We start from the raw sequence: 20,243 nt of genomic DNA, 5'->3' as shown, positions 1-20,243 counted from the left end.
TGCTATAATTTCACCTGTTTCCTGTTCCCAGACTTTTCTTTTTCTGTCTTTTTTTTTCATTTGGAGGTTGATCTTCCTTTCCTTTCTTAAACTTTTCTTTTCCCTTCCTTTTACTTAAACAGTTTCTCTTTATTTTCAGTAATCATCTCACTTCCCTTCTTCCCATTCTTCTGTTCTCAGTTTCCTGAACTATTCCCTGGGCTGAAGTTATATTCTTCCATATTTTCTCTATTTCTTGATATCTATTTTTCAGGCCCACATATTCCCATTCTCATAACTTCTCAGGCTAAACCTCTGCCTTCAATTCTTCCCATGTTTTCAGTTTATCGCCTATGTGTGTTTGGGTCTAATAACTTGATAACTTGATTCTGTCTCCTACCCCATTTTTATGCTATTGCCTTATTTTTTTCATCTTCCTTAAATCTCCCAGTTGGAAAAATTCACATTCTCCACTTGTCTCCATTCCCATCCTGACATATTTTCTAAAATTCTTTCTGAACTTGCCTCTTCCAAGATAGATTTAGCGTAGTCACTAGTGTTTCTGTCAGCACCTCCATTATATCTCTCTCATGTCAGTTCCTTTTTTCTTTGGACCAGCATCTTTTTCCAGTCTGCACTTTAATACATCTGAAGAATCCTTAAAACACTGACTATTAAATATATCTGCAAGCATTCTTTCAAATCAAGTACCCTTAGCACATAGTTTTCTTTTGTCTTTGTTATACCACACTTTTTCAGTCTGCATCTGTACACTTCAACATTGGCATGCATACTTTAATATCGGTACCTATCTTTCTAGTGTCCTTTCTTAAATTGCTATAAAAACTTTTTATAATGACACATGTTAGGCCCTTAATAAAGTAATAATCTTTCCTTAATATTCATATATACATAGATTAGTATAATTATCCATAGCCTTTCCTTACTGCAAATGTCATTTATTGTATATTTACCTGCTACCACTATTATAACATCCAAAATATGAATTTCTTTAATCTTAATACAGTAAGGCTCAAATATTAATTCCTTATAAATGCCATGGGGGGATCCAATAAACCCTACATGGTCATTTTCTACCATGTGCATGTCACACTGCGACATGCACATGTTAGCAACAAGTTTTAAATTCAGTAAGCACTGTGTAGAGGTGCACACCACTGCACAAACAAGGTAAAGGCAGTGACATGCTAAATGCTGCATAAGCAGCTAAATTGCATGCTAATCAACCAATCCAACATGGTGCAGCTATTCAAAAAGCTATAAAGCAACCATGTAGATTCCATGCTGTTTTTCCTGTGCATTTCAAAAACTTTTGGAATACAGCCACGGAAAGGAGTCTACACAGAAAGAATGATAGGGGCTGCTGCTGCTTTAATTCATTTGCATGTGCTACAGGCTGAAGCCAATGCTGCTGCTGCTAATAGGCCTAGGCCAGGAAGGAGAAGAGTTTTCAGGCCCAGTTTAACTTTTCAAAACCTACATGACATGGACATTGTACAGTGCTACGGGATGGATAGGGGCACACTACAGGAACTCTGTGACCTCTATTATCCTTAACTCCAGAACTCGGGCCACCGAGGGGAACCCATCCCAGTGGAGACAAGGTATGTATAGCATTTAGAATCTTAGCTACAGGTACCTTTCAGAGACCAACAGGAGACATGCTGGGTATGTCACGGGCATCAGCATCCAGGATCCTCCATGAATTCCTGAATGCTATGCTCCGACATGCCAGTGACTACATATATTTTCCCTGTATTCCTGAGGAGAGGGCCAAAAATATGCAGGAGTTCTACCCTGAAGCACACTATCCTGAACTACTGGGTGCCATAGATTGCACACATACAGAAATTAAGGCACTGCCCAGGGACCAGGGTAGTTTCTATATAAACAGAAACGGAGGGCTACCACTCTATCAATTGTCAAGTCATGTGTAATGCCAAGGTAATAATCCTGAACATGTGTGCTGGCAACCCTGGCATTTAAAACTACTCACATATCAGGAACACATCAAAACAATACCAGATATGTGCTAGGGAGGATATACCATAGGGTCATTTTCTGAGGGATTCAGGCTATGCACTGAAACTATGGCTAATGACACCCATCAGAAATGCACATACACACACAGAAAATGCCATAATGAGGCACACGTTCAAACCAGAACTATCATAGAGTCTGTGTTTGGGCTGATACAATCATGGATCCAGTTTCTAGATATGTCTGGGTAAGCCCTGCAGTATAATCTACATACATATGCAGAAATATTCACAGCACATGACATGCTGCACAACATCATCCTGGGAAAACTGCTTCAGCAGGATCAACATGGGGAAGGGGCACACATCCCATCACCAATGCCCAGGTCACCACAGTCTCAGGCAGATGAGGAGTTAGAGGGGGAAAGACAAGCTGCTGTGGGTGTAGGCAGATGTAGGTGTGCTCAGTATGCCCTTGCATTGGATAAGAGACAATGCACAGTACACTCACTCACCACCTAGGGGCCAAAAACCTTACTCCTATGCACATACATACAGTAACATTGATGCCAGGGAACTCACACAACCTGTAGCTCCCCATGTATTGGCTATGTACTGCTTGCATCAGACAGATTCAGCCTGGAACTAAAACTATGTCAGCTACTGCATTTACAAGGAAGGTCTTGAACCTGGAGTGTATTATGTAATAATCTGAATGGGTGGCATATCGTTGTATTTCATTAATTGGTACTGTAAGCAAGTAAAAGGTGGAAGATTGTTACAGAAATGATCTTGATATGTGACAGCAGAGACTTACATGACTTATATGTGTCCATTATTAAGTAGTAGGCCTCAGGCATCAAAGATTCACACAGCCATACCTCGCAAAAGTGCTTTTGATCACTGCATGCCCTCAGTTTATCACCATACATTTGTACTGGAAAATCATTAAACAGGGAAGTCAGAAAGTAATGATACACATTGCAGTTTCTGACATCACAACCCTTACAAGATCATTCACAATAAAGTTGGGAAATTTTGATGCTATCAGCTGTCTAACTTTCCCAGGCCAATATAAGTCAAAGGTAAAATTATCAGTTCAACACCACAATTGCAAATATACTTAGCACTAAGTCAGCTATCATCTTGAGCATCAGACAAAAAGCGTATGTATAAAAATTGACCACCACAAACGAAAAAAGTATAAAATGCAACCAGCCAGTGAGTCCAACACAGGTTTATTGTAGAAATCTCTGTCTCTGACGTCTCGGCCAAAAAAAGCCTTCGAGGAGTAAAGAGCATAGTACAGAACTTGCCTAAAATACTATAACCAATTAACAATTAAACAATTAAACAATTAAAGGAGCATTCTCCAGTTTAGTTCTTCATCCAACCCATGTGGGTACAGAGTATTAAATTTCAAAATATACACTGATTCTTTAGTTAAAAGCTGTTTTTTAAGAAGACATTCATCAAAAAATGATACATTTATTTTATCTAAAATAGTTCCTTGCAACCCTTCACTATTACTATCATGAAATTGCTGGAAATGTACTGCTATAGAACTTTCTTCCTTTTTATTATAAATACCCCTTACATGTTCTAGTAGTCTCACTTTAAATGCCCTCTTGGTCTCCCCTATATAAAATAAATTACAGGGGCATCTGAGGGCATAAACAACACCCTCCATATCACAAGTGAAGTGATTCCAAGTCTCAAAAGGAATATTATTAATTCTTGGAAAGTTTTCTACTGCAAATTTACAAGCTTTACATTTATTACAGCAAGTGGTTCCCTTAATGTTTAACCTCTGATCTATATTCATAACTGGGGTACAAAATCTTCCTCTTACAATAAAATTTTGTATGTTCCTACCCCTTCTATAAGAGATTCCCAACCTGCCATCAAGCCATACGGAGACATTTTCAAAGAGCACAAATACTTCCAATAATATTTCATTTGTTCTACAACTATTGAACTAAAACATCCAAATGTTGTAACAAAATAAAAAAATTCCTTTTGCTCTCTACCAATCATTGTGTAAGGATCCAAGGACTGTCTATTAGCATAACAATTTCCTTTGTCAAAATTATTACATAATTTCTTCCAACTCTTCTCAATTAAACTTTTACTATAGCCTCTCTTAAGAAACATATATGCGGTTCTACCCAATTCTTGTTTGAAATCATGAATATTATTGCATAACCTAGATATTCTAAGCATCTCACCATAAGGAAGTGCTTCCATGGTATGTGTAGGATGGCAACTATGACCATGAACAAACTGTGTGCCTTGATCAAACTTTCTGTGTACTGACGTTATTAATTCAGAGCAGTTCCTAATACCAATAACTGCATCCAAAAGCGGAATCTGTATTCCTATATTGAGACCATAAAATTGTAGACCATGTCTATTATGTAAAGAACTAACAAATTATGTTACTAAATCCTGTCCCCTCAGCTATAAAAATGAAATCGTCAATGTACCTTTAATACCTGATGACATGTTGACAAAAAAACTCATTCCTATAGATATATTCACTCTCAAAAAGGCCCATGCTTAGATTAGCATACATGGAGGCAAAAGCTTATGTATCCCTGAATCCAAAAGGCAAAAAATAGGGATATGGCTCAGTTATCATCACTTGCACAGGGTGTTGTGGGGGAGGGGTCAGGAGGTTTAGGCTGACACAAAAGATTGGTAAGTGTGTGTGAGTAAGAAACAGAAGCAGACAGACATTTGGATAAACCAATAAATGGCAAGTGAGAAAAAATTAGTTTTAAGCTGCATGGCTTAAACATATAACTGTCGTGCATGTGTCTGTAAGAGTCACCCAGGTGAAACTGGTGTGTGAGTGTCTGCCTGAATACTACCAAGCTCTGTGCTGGCTCTATATCTTGGTATGTCAAACAGGTGTGAGCTGTGCATGGTACCAATAGCAGTTCATCATTGTCATCTCCAACCATGGGAACTGGCTCTACCATGAGCTACACTGGCATGTCTACACCCACGGTGAGATGCACTGCTGCTGCCTGAACATGACTGATGTTTGCTGGATGAGCTCCCTTCATAGAAAAGCCCAGAACCATGACCCCCATGGCTTGCCATGTCTGGATGTGGACAGCACACTCACTGAAGGGGCAGTGGAAGTTCTGACATTATTGGAGCATGATATCACACAGTACTTTGACTAACAGCAGATAATGTGGTTGACCTATGCCCACGAGGATGCCGTTCTCTTCCCAGCTGATGTTCGATCACGGACCATGCTCATTCCATAACACACACCCCTCATTACATCACAGACACCCCTCATTCCAACCTGTCATTCATCCGATCCACTGAATCAGTAACACAGTGGAGGAATTCATGCATGTCAGCCAGTGCCACATTTATAACCCTGAGAATTTGTCTGTTGCACCTATGGGAACATGTCTTTGCCTGCATGACAGCCCTAAACATACATTGATTGGCATGGGAAGAGACACCTTGACTTGGTGGAGGAGGTACAGCAGGCCTCCTCTGAGTACATCTATCAGCCCTCCTGTGTGGCACTTTGTCCACATTTTGGATATGATTAGACTCAACAGGCACTGAAACCACAGAAACCACACTTCCCTGATCAATTGCCTCACCCTCCACCTGCCTAATATGTGATGGCTAACTGGAATGAGTAGGGGTCTATATTATAAAACTGACCGCTTAGCTTGTCAAACACCCAAACGTCGACAGCTAAACAACAAAATCTTAAAACCGTGAACAGTCACTTCTGCAAAGTTTTTCAAAGGGAAAAACTTTGCTTGGCCATCGGACACTAAAACAAACTTTTAAACCCTAATTAACTGGGGAGCTTTGCCTCCCACACCCCCAATGTGGGTGCCTGTGTCCCCCTCACACCCCTAACTAAATATACCAACTCTGAGATCGCTCTACATTGAGGAAAATGGCAAATTCCCAATAACGGCCAAGTGAATTTTTTCCCTATGAATACATTTGCGTAACTGGCTGTTCACGGTTTTAAGCTTTCACTGTTTAGCTGTCGACATTTTGGTGTTTGACAAGCTAAACTTTCGCTCTACTAATATAGACCAAATGGGTAGCTGTAGGCCTACTGACTGTGTCCAATGGAATAGCAGGGGATGCCTGTATATCAACCTAAGTATCAGATGCATCCTCTACAGCCCTGACTGTGCCACAGTTTGGCCACCATCATCATCAGAGTCTGCTGATACATTGACATCAGGTGGCAGAGGGCCCACACTTCCACTGTCATGATTACCTGTGAAAAAAGCAACAAGTACAGGAAAAAAATAATACCTACATTACTGTAGTCCAATATATGCTAGCAAACTAACAGTGGTGTTACTATTACAGAGAGTACAGCAATATACACACAACACTCCTGATATCAACAGCATAAACTAAAATATTTCTTTAAATTGCTCAGCAGTAATAACATAAAAATGTTTGGCCTACCATCTGCAGGTGATTCTCCTCCGCAATCCAGATGGTCCTGGAAGAAGTTAAGCAAAAGGTAAGGGCAACATCAAAGCAGTTAAGTAACACGAGAGGAGGTATACTTTTACCTCTTTATATGTCCATTAACTATACTTTCAACATGAACATGGCTGACATCTCCAACCTAAGCTTATAACTGTAGCAATCTTCAGTACCCCCCAAAAAAAGAAATAATCTAACACAGAAGTAATGTATTGATTTCAGTTGTTTTACTATACAACAGTATTCAACTGTTTAGATATAAAAGCCTACCTGGAAGTTCATCCTGGGATGTGCTGGCCATCCCTGAAGCTGCTGCACCAACATCCAGGACATACTGTACTGCACTTTGCTGGGAGCTGTCTGGATGCCTGATATTGGCCAGGAACTCTTCAGCCCATGTTAGTGGTGGATCCATAGCAGGCCCTCTCCTGCTAATCATCTGGTCATGGCCCACTGCAGCTACTCTGCTCTGTGCAGACATATTCATGTCAGTGGCCTTGTGGTGCACCTGCTCATATGTCCTGCCATGGCTACTCACAGCATTCATATCATCAACAATCTGGTGCTAAATCTGCATCCTGCATGCCATATCTCCCCACGAGTCTACTTCAGTAGACTGAAGTTTCACTTACCCAACACTGAAATTTCCCAGACGAGAGGACTGACAACTTCACAAGACCAACATCTGAAACACTGACTTTTCACGTGAGGTAAGTAACCGCTTGGCCATCCTGTTGAACTTTCTGATCTCGGAGTTGGTATATTTAGTTAGGGGGTATCTGTGTGTTTAGTTTTGTTTCATTTTGTTATTTTATTTGGGATGGCCAAGCAGTTACTTACCACAAATAAAAAGTCGGTGTTTTGGATGTCAGTGTTGTGCAGTTGTCGGTCCTTTCATGTCAGGGAAGTGAGAATCAGGTAAGTGAAATGTCTGTGTTCTGAAGTAGATCCCTGCCCACCCCCTTCCCAGCAGAAAAGCGCCATGTTACCTAAAGGCATCCACTATCACCTGATTCTCAGCATCAGTGAAGGGGGTTTCCAAGGATTGACACACCGGGTTGGCATATTCCTAGGTGTTCTAAAAGACAACAGAAGGATAATACACATAAGTATCATATAACTACAAAATAATTGTTTCCAGATAAAACAGAAAATGTAGCCACTCAGTATTACAAATTGGAGAAACATAAAACAGTCTAGAGATGTGAAATGCTAGCAACAGGCTGGATCCTTGCTCGTACCATAACAGTAACTCAGCTTTTCTCCCCCCCACAAAAAAAAGAAAGAAAAGTCTATACTTGTTTGTGGCAGAACAGGAACTCAGCTTTTCTCCTCCCCCCAAAAGAAAAGGCAAATGACACATTTTGCTAACAGACCATCTTTCAAATGCTAAATGTTGTATCAAAGGAATTGTCCCTGAAACATTTGTAAGATTTATCAGAGAACATTCCATTTTCAAGTATTGGCAATCATGTATGCCTGTGAAATGGCTTTACAAACATGCTCATGCCATCAGTACACTTCTAACTAATGCATCCCGATAAAAGTGTAAAAGCTTTTTCTTCAGATTTTTCTTAAATACATTCCAGGATATGTAGTATGTAGCTGACAAAATGCAAGCATACCTTCTGCAGTTCAGTAATCCTCTGTACAGATATATCCCAAAGAAATAGTGTATGAGCAGTCTTCCCAACATAAACAAGTCTCCTCACCATCTGTTGCCTAGCTACACAATTGCCTTTTTATATGGTACAGATTAAGGGCTGTTAGCACTGTGAAGAAGCAAATGAGGTTTGAACTCATTAGAATTGCTGAATTCCAAATTCTTGGATCCATGTAGGAGATGTAAACATAGTGCAGGCACTCGCTCCGTGTTTGTTTATAATGGATTCCAACTGTGAATGATTACTGGTTGGGAAAAGGGAAGCACAACAGCACTGCAGGATGCCTTACTTCCACTGGATGTGTCAGGTTAGACTTACAAAGTGTTAGATATAAGGTTGAAAATGCATTTAACACCTCTCCTCTACACCAACAGACAGAAACACATGTACCATAAAGAATTCATGTCATTACATTATCAGTCTGTAATTTAAAGTATCATCTCGCCCCATAAATGAATGTATCAATGCATTGTTATGTGCTGCCACAGAGTCAGTTAAGCAGCAGGTGTGTTCATAGTCTCAATACTAAGTGTCAGACTTTAGAAATGAAGCTCATGTTTGTTCACTGCTTAGCTACGTGCAAACCTATGTATCTCATATGGGTATACACTTTGCCAACCATTGAGCAAACCTGCTGCTCACTGTGTTATCAAAATGTAGATATTCTGTATTACTGCTGTTTACTGTCAATTTCCTATGACATAAAATTACATGGGGAAACATTACAAAACTGGGGATCTAGCAATATGTTACATATCTACATTACATCCATGTGTTGCCACACCCCCACCCAACCACTGCAGTCCTGTTGTCTCAGTACTTTTTCCACACATATATCACCTACTCTACAATATGTAATGTCAAATGTTCTGTGATATGCAAAGCACATCAATCAGGTAACATGCACAACTACATCTACTGACCCATACACCTAAAAACCTTTATCTGCAAGGCTAGGGAAGGAATCAGCATGGAACTTATCCACAGTGATATCGCTGACCTTCATTACACTTGACCAGACCCATTTTCTTATTGTCAAGGGTAGATCTTGCTTATTGAACCTTGTGGACATCTTTGATACTCTCCCCAATGACCTGCATGAGGAATAACAGGCCTTACCTTACCGCCTATGTGGAGTTATCCATGCCCTTTGACACTATCCCCCATTCATGTCTCATAGTGATGATCTTCCATGTAGGAATTAAACCATTCAGTATTATATGGCTAGCCAACTGGCTCACTAACAGAACACACACTCTCAGAGTTGGGGACTGCACCTCCACCATTAACCATTTACCATTAGAATACCACAAGGATCTCTGCTGGGCCCTCAACTGTTTGCAAACTACTTCCATGAAGCACAGGCAATGATCGATGGCCTGTGGTTTACCAAGATTGCAGATGACTGTTAACTGGATGCATTCATATAGAGCCCTCCAGTGATGGTAACATATGACAGAAGGGGCTGACATACACAAATGATTGGTGCCAGACTCATGGACTGAACCTCAAAGCAAAAATGCCTCATTGTACCATTTGACATTGAAGTACCCCTGCTAATTATGATATACACAGCACCCCTCTAAGCTCAAACACAGTGTTGTGAGATTTGGGAACACATGTTTATAGCAATCTACACTTTCATCACTGTGTCCATAGTAGTGACACACACATTCTGGTTTGTGCACCTCATACATATAGACATCACATCCTAGACCAGAGTGGTCATACCTCTGCTGTACCCTACACTTATCAGACCACTAATTCAGTACAATGTTCCCTTCTGTCTGTACCTCACTATATACCTGCAGTAATTGGAGAAAACACAGATTTGTTTCTGGGAGAATCCAGGGCCTCCATACATGACATACATGGAAATATTGTAAGACATATCACCGTACTCAGTATCATGTAAGCTGCTGAGAGGTGACCTATGCCTGGCCTGCAAAATAGTGTCAGACCACGCCATATTGGAAATGCTTGACATCTGCAAATTAAATGAGACAAGAATAACTTGCCCCAGGGTACTCATCATAGCCTGTGACATAAACAGAACATGCTGGGGAGACAGATATATCACTCAGTGATTCATACAGCTCTGTAATAGGCTCCCACTGCATGTAAAGCAGTGCTCCTCAATGACCCTGTTCAAGGACAACTTTGAATACTGGTTGGGTGATTGTAAAGTTAACTCTGGGTTAGCACCTATGTGCCTCATGGACAGGGACAGTTGATTCTGTTCAAAAAATTGCTCTGCTAACAACGACCATCTAACTCTGCTCAATAAGGGTACTTGTCTTTTTACACAACCAGGTTTCTAAATACCCTAGGATCATTAGGGTAGTAGCCTCCTATGAGCCTATGAAGCTTTGAACCTATGCAAGCTTTGCAAAATCTTGCCTCTCACATAGTCTGCTGATGTCATCTGCTATAAGTTGACCTGCACTCTTGTAAAAGTCAAACTTCTGCTATGGCACTTACATAAGGTAATGTGTTCTGTAGTCTGTGTACTTAGGTAAAGTTCTGTTGTCACAGCAGTCAAGTGTGTGTGTGTGTGTGTGTGTGTGTGTGTGTGTGTGTGTGTGTGTGTGTGTGTGTGTGTGTGTGTGTGCGCGTTTGTGTGTGTGTGTGTGTGTGTGTGTGTGTGTGTGTGTGTGTGTGTGTGTGTGTGTGTGTGAGAGCTCTTGCTTAACATTACAGAGAGCATGCTACACCAGCATGTGTGGACACTGTTATATTTTCCTCAACAGATACTGCCGATATTACCCATTAAAAAGTGCTGTTTGAGACACTCCAGGTCAGACTTGTGCTGTGGTGATTGTGTAAAGCATTAGGTACTGTAGTCTGTGTACCTTATATAGGTAAGGGTTCTATTCTCACTGCACTCAACTGTGTGTGTGTGTGTGTCTGTGAGCTCTTGTTTGATATTACAGAGAGCACATTACACCAGCAGGTGACATACTGTTCTACCATATTCTCCTCAACAGACACTACTGATGCCATCAGCTATATCAGATTTTTGGATATGCAGTACTCCCACCAGGTCAGAGTCAGAAACTGGCTGGGAGAACAGAAATAAGTCATCCCATCCTATACAAGACAGATTACAGTGACATGGCTTTTAATCTATCCACATACATCATGGCATGGTTTCTAGGCCCTGTGTTATATTGCTGAGAAAGCTCTGAGGTCTCTCCAGCTGATGCATGTGTCTGGTAAGGTACATGCAAAAGAGAGTGTTATACTCTTTAAGTATACTAATGAGTATACTTGAGTACAGTGCTGTCATACAATCCTAAGATCTGAATATGATGGTGTGACTTAAGATGTACACAACATAAGCCTTCAATACCAGTGTGGACACTTGGTGGTCGAATTTCAGATTGCTATTTACATGTGTTCCCAGTGCTTGCATCACTGGGTTTCAGCATAGCAGGACTGTTGGCAATGCCGTGATTAACATAGAATTGCACTTTTCAGATAGATAACATAATAAAAGACACAGTTCTGCATTTATTTGTAGATTATGTGTCTTTGTCACCATTCATTTGTCTGTGTTAGCTCCTCCTGTACTATGTTATCATCATTGGTAGACTCAATGATTGCATCCAATATTCAAGAATCAGCAAACTTGGTAAGCCAAAGGCCATATACTTTAGCCTGAACTGTCAAGAAACAGAGTCCAAACAGTGAAGGGCCAAACACAGGTCTCTGGAGTTTGCCAGTGGTGACAGCTCTACTGGTACAAGTTGATTCACCAACTTTCACAATATGTGTTCTGTCGATGAGCCTGTTGGTTACCCATCTACTGACACAAGGGTTAATCCCTAGCTGGAACATTTTTGCAATGATACCTGCATAGAGGATTGTGTCAAAACCCTAGGGCAGAACATGATAGGCAGTATGAACTGTCTTACCTCTATCCAGGCCTATCACACTTAATCAATAGGCTGTGACATATCACAGATCACCTATGGTGTGACTCAGCACATACACCTTCCTGATACAGTTAAATACATGCTTCAACACACCCTCCATATGGTCTATATTCCCATACAAGGGTGTATGTCCTTATGTAGCCATCTGAGTTGGGAGGACAGCACATGATGCATGCATGTATACAGGCATCCTGACTCTCCTCATCTGTGAGGTAGACCAACATGTCATCATGGACCTGTTCTACATGTACATTAGTAATATTATGGCTGTGTGCAATGGACCTGTGTGAGTTGTTAATGCTACACTATGTCTATTACATCTGATAAATTTTCATCAAAGAGGTCATCAAGGGCATGCATGATGACAACAGTATCATCTTATGGAACTTGACAAGGTTAAGGTATTTGACACAATTCCACATTAAAATATTCATTCAACACTGTCATATGTGGCCATAAACGGCTATATCACCAAATGTGTAGACCAGTGTAACACATACATGGCATTTCACTATGTTAAAATGTTTGATATGAACTATATCTCAGATCCAGTGATCAGGTCCATACATCAAGGATGCCTGCTAGGCCCTTTCCTGTCCATTAGTTGAGTGAGGGACATCACAGATGACATAAACATCCTGTGTCCAACCAGCTGCCTGAAGGACTACAGATAGTCGGCAATCATTGACTCCAGCTGTGATATTAGCATAGTACAGACAGTATCAACACATACCAAAAAATGCTGCTACAGCCATGACAGCGCCTGCAGTGACAAGAAACATGGAGAGATTTGTTAAGTCATGAAACAAACACAACACCCAAGTATAATGTGGACATCACATGCTATAATCAGACTGATAGGCACGTGACTTGTGTCCTGGTTAGATGGTAAGTGGTACATCCACCAGCATCTGATCACAGTGCTGACTACTTCCTTGAATGTAACACAACTACTGAGTATGTGAAGGTCATCTCCGTGACAGGCCATAATGCTTTCATTGTTCTCAGCCTTCATTACACCAGTAAATGAGTACAATGCACCCTTCTTCATGAGCCTCCCTATACATCTTCCAGTGACATGCAACTGAAGTGTCCCCTTTTGTCACAGTGAGCTGACTTACATCTTATTGGACGTATCTGGGCATTCTTTCTGTGGAATATACACAACTGTCTGATGGTACAGAACACCAGTCAAGTTGTTACATCAGATGCATGTATGATACCTTTTCTGCTTATGCACACACTACATACATAGGTCTTTTTCAACATTAATGACATGTATATCATTCATGACAGTGTGGATTTTTTGTGTGTGTGTGTGTGTGTGTGTGTGTGTGTGTGTGTGTGTGTGTGCGTGTGTGTGTGTGTGTGTGTGTGTGTGTGTGTGTGTGTGTGTGTGTGTGTGTGTGTGTGTGTGTGTGTGTGTGTGTGTGTGTGTGTATACATACATATATATGCATAATATATATATATATATCTATATCTATCTATATATATATATATATATATATATATATATATATATATATATGTGTGTGTGTGTGTGTGTGTATAGATATGCCATGCACACAAGTTATCTAGCCTGTACTGCATATACCATTGCACACAGGTATAGCAGTGTCCCTCCTAACACTTCCAGTAGATGTTACAGTACCAGGACAGTGTGCAGGTTACCCTCTTAGAGTGTGGATGTAGCATAATAATTGTTCAAGTATACTTGTGCAAACTCATATCTTATCACTTTAAATCACATATGTTATATCAGAGGCATGGGACTACTATTGGTATTGTTCTGATATTGTCCATGATTGTGATTGGTTCTTTTAATATATTCCATGAGCCTTTACTTGTAACCACCTTGATGGAGATCTCTGCTGAAAGTACACTCCTATTCAGGCATATCAGTTTGCACAGCTTTAAATATGCACCCTACCCCAACTGTATGTGAGATCCCTGATAAATATCCTCTGCATTATTCATATAAGGATGCTTATCTTGCACAGATATCCTCCTCATTGGTATGTCACCATGTGTGACAGTCACATAAAACACAATGTTCACTGTACAGTCACTACTGTACCACATAAATATGTGACTAGTACAAATGCTATAACCATCATCATTTGACATGTCTTCCTCTGTATTGTTCCACCTGTCCTCTTTCCCTGTGCTCATTCCTACAATTCATTTCTGTGTCACTATTCAATACACACACTTACCCTGAGTGTTCATTTTACGTGGCAGTCCATGGCCCATTACAGATCATTTACACAACTGCAGTACTAAATGCCACAAATGAGATATCACAATACTCAGCATTGTAGATACACTGCCCTGTACTGTGTTTGGACCATATATTTCACATTTATACCTATCAACTGTCCAGGTATTGCCAGGATGTTCAGATGTGTTCCTTATCAAATTTGTTGCTCTCTGTCATATCACTGGGATGATCTCAGGACTAATGTGAGTCAGTATTACATACATTTGAGTTCATACCTCTCGATTGTCCTGACTGGTTCAGAATATCCAGTTTTTGTCTCATATTTTGATCTTTTCCTCATAACATTTTGATTTTCTGGCAATTCATTGGCATGTTATTGCGGATTGAAGTCAGAAGTTTATGACAAATGCTTGAGTCTCAAATTTCATGCTCTTCAGAAAATTCATGCTACTGTAAAACCAATAGGACATGGACTGCCATGTAAAATGAATACTCAGGGTAAGTGTGTGTATTGAATAGCGACACAAAATTATATCACCTTTGTAAGTTTAGAAGAGCAATATTAGAATCTGACCCTATTTTGGGCCCTTTGTTCCTCCCTAATTTATGGCTTTGCCCAGATTTCTTGCTCTAAGCGGTTGAGAGGTATGTTTGAGTTTCATTCTACCATATTTCTATGTGACAAATATGTCAAATATGCCCCTATTTCTGGTTAATTATTCCTGAATTATGTTGTTGTTTGTGCAAATGTAATGCACAAATAGTCTGACAGCTATTTGTGAAGCCCTATTGATCACTGTGGCATTCCGCACAAATCCTCAGACTGTAGATGCTCTGCTTTAAACAGAATTGCTATCCATGTTTGCTTACATAGCTTCCTGGTCTGGAACACTGTTGCCAGCCATGAAATCTCACTTAGACATGGCTCGTGGCACTAATATGCATTGCGAGCTTTCGCTAGCCACGCACCGCCGTCCACAAATGTAAACTCTGTGTAGACTTTGCGCGGAGCCTACACAGAGTTTATTGAATCTCTGGGCCAGTCTTATTACCTCAATTATTATCAATTTGTTCTGTTATTTTCATTTAACAATTTAATGTTTTCTAAACATATATCAAACTCATGTTTTTGACAAAACAAAAAAAATCAATAAACTCACTTCATTTGTAATATCGATGTCATTTGAAGCAATTTTTTTTTTTTTAATTATCCTTTTATGCAGTCTCTGTTTGTTGTTGGCATATCTGCCTCTTTCTTACTCTTCTACCAATAGTACAACTGGTCTCACTTTTATTTTTACCTTCAACATTTTCTTCCTAACTTAATGATTCAGGAATTTTGGTAACATCCACATTACCTTCATTATGATCATTTTCTTATCTATGCCATCATTATTATTTTGTACACTATTTTTTATCACCATTATTTACCTTATTTTCAAAATTTTATTTTAACTATTCACTTTATTATTGTAAATGAATTCCTGGAAATCATTTTGCAATCCTTTAAATGAAGTTCTGCTTGCCAACACTGACTATGAATATTTTTGTGACAAGCCTGAATCAATTAATCATTGGTATCACAAAAAAAAGTTATGTTTATCCCCAATATGTAAGCATTCTGTGTTCAAATTTAGGTCTAGTTCTTCCTTCTGTAATATTTAAACTCAACCAAACTTTTCATTACCCATCTCATAACCTCACCTCCATCGTTATTGTACGGTATTAATTTCACTCTTTTCAGTGAAATACAGTATTAATTCTTGTTCAGGCATATCAGAAGGTCAAAAATGAACAGTCAAAGTTTTCTTTAAAGCAATACTCTGGCCAGCAATTTTATTGTCTTTCCAGGGCCTACACTTTCTTTTATTAAATAACATTAAAATTTCTATGCCAAGTCAAAAGTGTCAAAGGTAAGTTCACAGAATAGCTCTAACTCAAGATGTATCAGAGCTCCAGTGTCACTTGGCTATGTGTGTGTGTGTGTGTGTGTGTGTGTGTGTGTGTGTGTGTATCTATCTATCTATATATATATATATATATATATATATATATATATATATATATATGTATGTTTATATATTCGAGGCACAAGAGAATTACTTCATATCTATCAACGATATCTCCACTTTTTTTAGAAAGTGCACAGCTAACACCTGTTGTATTTTTACTGCTACTGCTTTGTGATGCAGCATCAGCAGCATTGAACTTTTGTAGCAATGTGTTTGGTTTAGAAATGATTATCTGCTGTGAGGTTAATTATTTTCTTCATCTTACTGACAATTCATTACAGCATTTGATATAATCACATCATTCGCATTCTCTTCAGAAATCATCCTAAACTTCTTTCCTTCATCCTGCAGAAATGGCTTGGTGCCCTCCTTAACTGGAAGGCACTTTGCAACAGCATCCAACAAAGACAAGTAAATCTTCTTCAAGTTCTACCTTTTATTGGCATGGTAGTTTGCCATCTTAAAAATCACCATCATAGAAAACCACAGTATCTATCTGCAGAATAAGCATTACTGTATTTCTGTAATACCCAATTCATTTTGTATTGCAATTATTTCCACATTTTTTCCTTCCCCCACCTGTAATTCTATGTTCCTCCATGTTGTGCTCTCTTCCTCTGTCTAACCCCAGGGCCCATCCAGTGGCACGACCAAATTTCCCTTAGTCAGTAATAAATATCATCTCAGGTCTTCGCTAACAAAGCACACTGGCCTAGTGTCGCTAACTCGGTCAGCAAAGTGTAAATTAAAATGAATGAATGAATAAACACATTGTTTTTTATCAGGATATTTATGCTCATTGGAATTTTTCTTTTCTTGATATATTTGGCTTGTGAGAGTTTAGGAATTGGGTTGAGAGATGGAACCATAAATGGAAAGTTTAGCCTCCATTCAAGGACCATGTTATGTCATCTTTCATGCTTCGTATTTATCGCTATTTGGGCTAGACAGGGACTAGCAGTACAATCATACAATGAACAGTGATATGTGAGCTATTTTGTTTTATTAGACCTTGCATTTTCGCAGTACACGAAACTTCTAAATGTACAGTTTTATTTTTCTTTTTGTTTTTTGTTTATTTCTGTTTGACTCAAAGTCCTGATACTTAAAGGGTTGCAGCAGACTGACAGAGGGCTTCTACAGCATTGTCATACTGAAGCTAACACTTCGCTTCCTACAAATGACTTGATCCAGGGGGGAGAGCAGGCCGAAGGAATGTCATAATTATGTAGGGACTACCTCCCCTAATATGACATACTTTATCATGTATTTGTAATGTCATTCAGAAATATTCTATGCTAATGAATCAGAATACCTATACAATGTAGTCTGAAGCCTATCACAGAGGTGCACACCTCCTAAATTAGTCCATATACAGACATCTCAACAGGGCATGTGTGTGTAGAAACTGGCCAGCGTCCTAATTACCAGCATTAGCAATTCATACTGCATGCATTTGGACATTTACAATAGATAGTGCCTACAGTTCTACAGCTGAAATAGAGAGAGGATTCTCAGCAGTGCAGATGTTGCTGTCAGACTCTCTATTGGAGTCAGTGGGATACTTGCATGTTAGAAATGTATAAATGGTAAGGATAGTCCAATTTATACTTACACTAAAGTCAGGGTAGAAATGGTGAAGCAGTTTTTGGAGATGGTCATAGATTGGTACAATTCCTTATTAGCACATATTGTATTAGCATATGTTGCATTTACATATATTGCTTGAGAAATTCCAGAGGTCTTGTTATAGAATCACCAGTGTCTGGGAGAGGGAATAGGGAAAGGAGGTTGTCTGGCTCAAAATGGCTGGATGATCACTTGACTCAGTAGCCTAGGATGTTGTAAATTCTGAGTCTGGATTAGAATTAACACCTTCATTCAGTAGTAGTTGTATTTCTATAGGATGGGTCATATACTTGTCAGGGAATAGGGTTTTAGACTATATTTAGAAAGTCTAAGGTATTCCCTAGATTTAATGGCAAGGTAGAGTAATTTCAGTAGGTGGACAAAAGTTAGATTAAGGAGTGATGAAGAGAGGCTAAGAGTATGTTAAGGCATGTATAAGGTACATGAATACTGGTGGGAATTTATTGAACAGCTAATATGCTTACACAGTTACAGGAAGTGGGTGTAAATAATTGCAATAAAAGAAAAGTAAATTGGTATGAGGTGGAGCATGTTGGACTGAAGAGGGAGGAAGAAAAGTGTGGGGAGAGGTAATGGAGAAGTTGGGTACCTATTACAGATGAGGTGGGTGCTGAGAAATTAAAAAAGTTATCATAGTCAGAAGGCAGAGAGGAAAAGTGGAAGAGAGCAAATACAGTATGGTTGGCCTGAGAAGGGAGGGTTGTGGTGTGTTGAGTGTGCAGTGGTGTGGTGCTTGATGTTGATAGAGGGAGAAAGTATGAGGGGAAGTGTCTGGAGGGAGAGTAATGGGAAGGAAGAGTTCTACTAAATGAATTAAAACTTTTGGGTAGTAGGGAGCCTAAGAATTGTTGGGCTATGACACTGTATCATTGGCATGGTGTTATATAAAGAGAGGAGGTTGGGATACGTCATTGGTGGATATAATTATCACAGGCAGGTTGTGGTTATGGTTGTTCCCATGAAGAAAATAATGGTGTTGGCTAGGATAAGGTTAGGCAGAAGGTTTAAGATAACAATGTTAACATGGTAGGAGGAACTAATTTTGGTAAGTTGAAAAAGCAATGGAAGCAGGAATGAGAAAGTTTATATTCAAGGGAGTATGAGTGAGAGGATCAAAGGGAATCAGGATCGGGAATGTATAGAGTGATATATATTCAACAACAAATATTTAGAAGTATGCCAATGGATTGGGATGATAACTGTTGCAATAGCCAAAGCAAAGAGGTGTATGTCCTTTGATCGTGAATATCAGACATTGGGTTGAGAACAGCAGCTTGATTGGCATATAGGGAAGTAATCACAAAGGTAGACAGCAAAAAAAAACTTCAATTGAAGAGAAAATGTAAATATTAGAGAAAAGGACAGTGAGTGGAGAAGTATATAATGGAGGACTGGGCAGATACATTGTGAGCTGGAAGAGCAAGTAATAGGTTTCAGTAACATTAGAGACAGAGATGATAAAGGAAAGTAGGGCATGAGAGAGTAATGAGAAATATACAGGTATAGGAGGTGGTAAAGTTTAAAAAGTGACTCAGAATCAGTGCTGGATTATCATATGAGGTTGTTACATCAATAATATGGGATTATGAGAGGAGGGCCAATGAGAAAGACAAAGGAGTTTAGATGTGAAAAAGAAGACAACACTCATATGCGGTGATAGTGTACAGTGGTGCAGAAAGAATGGCAAGCGATGAATGCAACATGGAGCATGTTATATGATAAAGAGGTGATTCTGAATGGATGAAGAACAGGGCAGTATAGAGGCAAGATATATGGAACGAGATATTGTTAATGGTAGGTGGGTAAAGAGAAATTGCAACGAAATGGAAATCAAGAGCTATCAGTTGCGTCAAGGAAGGAAAACAGGAAAGTGGATAAGTCACATAGCAGTAAGCAAAGGTAATAGGAGTTGAATAGAAGGATTAAAGGAAAAATGGGATATATTATGGCAAGGTAGGCAGAATAAAGAGTTTAACAGTAGTAGAGAGGCAGGTTCATTGGTGTAATAATCAGTGGAGGGAGAAGGTTTGTGGTGGTTATGGAGAGAGATCATGGATATAAAATTAAGTTGTGTCATGTAAGACATGAACTGCTATATTCCAAAAGTTAAATTATTAACAATAATACAGAAGTGTTTGTTTATTACTTCTTCTACTACTTATATATTCATTTACTTCTCCCTAAGATTAAACTCTGACTAAACATCTGCCCTTATTACTTACATATTAAAAAGCTCTATTAGCTGCATGCTAATTAAAGCTATCTGATTTTTTTGG

Source organism: Protopterus annectens, chromosome 7.part0, assembly GCF_019279795.1.
Source record: "Protopterus annectens isolate FY-2018-M chromosome 7.part0, PAN1.0, whole genome shotgun sequence".
Lineage (NCBI taxonomy): Eukaryota > Metazoa > Chordata > Ceratodontiformes > Protopteridae > Protopterus > Protopterus annectens.
This window is presented reverse-complemented; position numbering follows the sequence as displayed.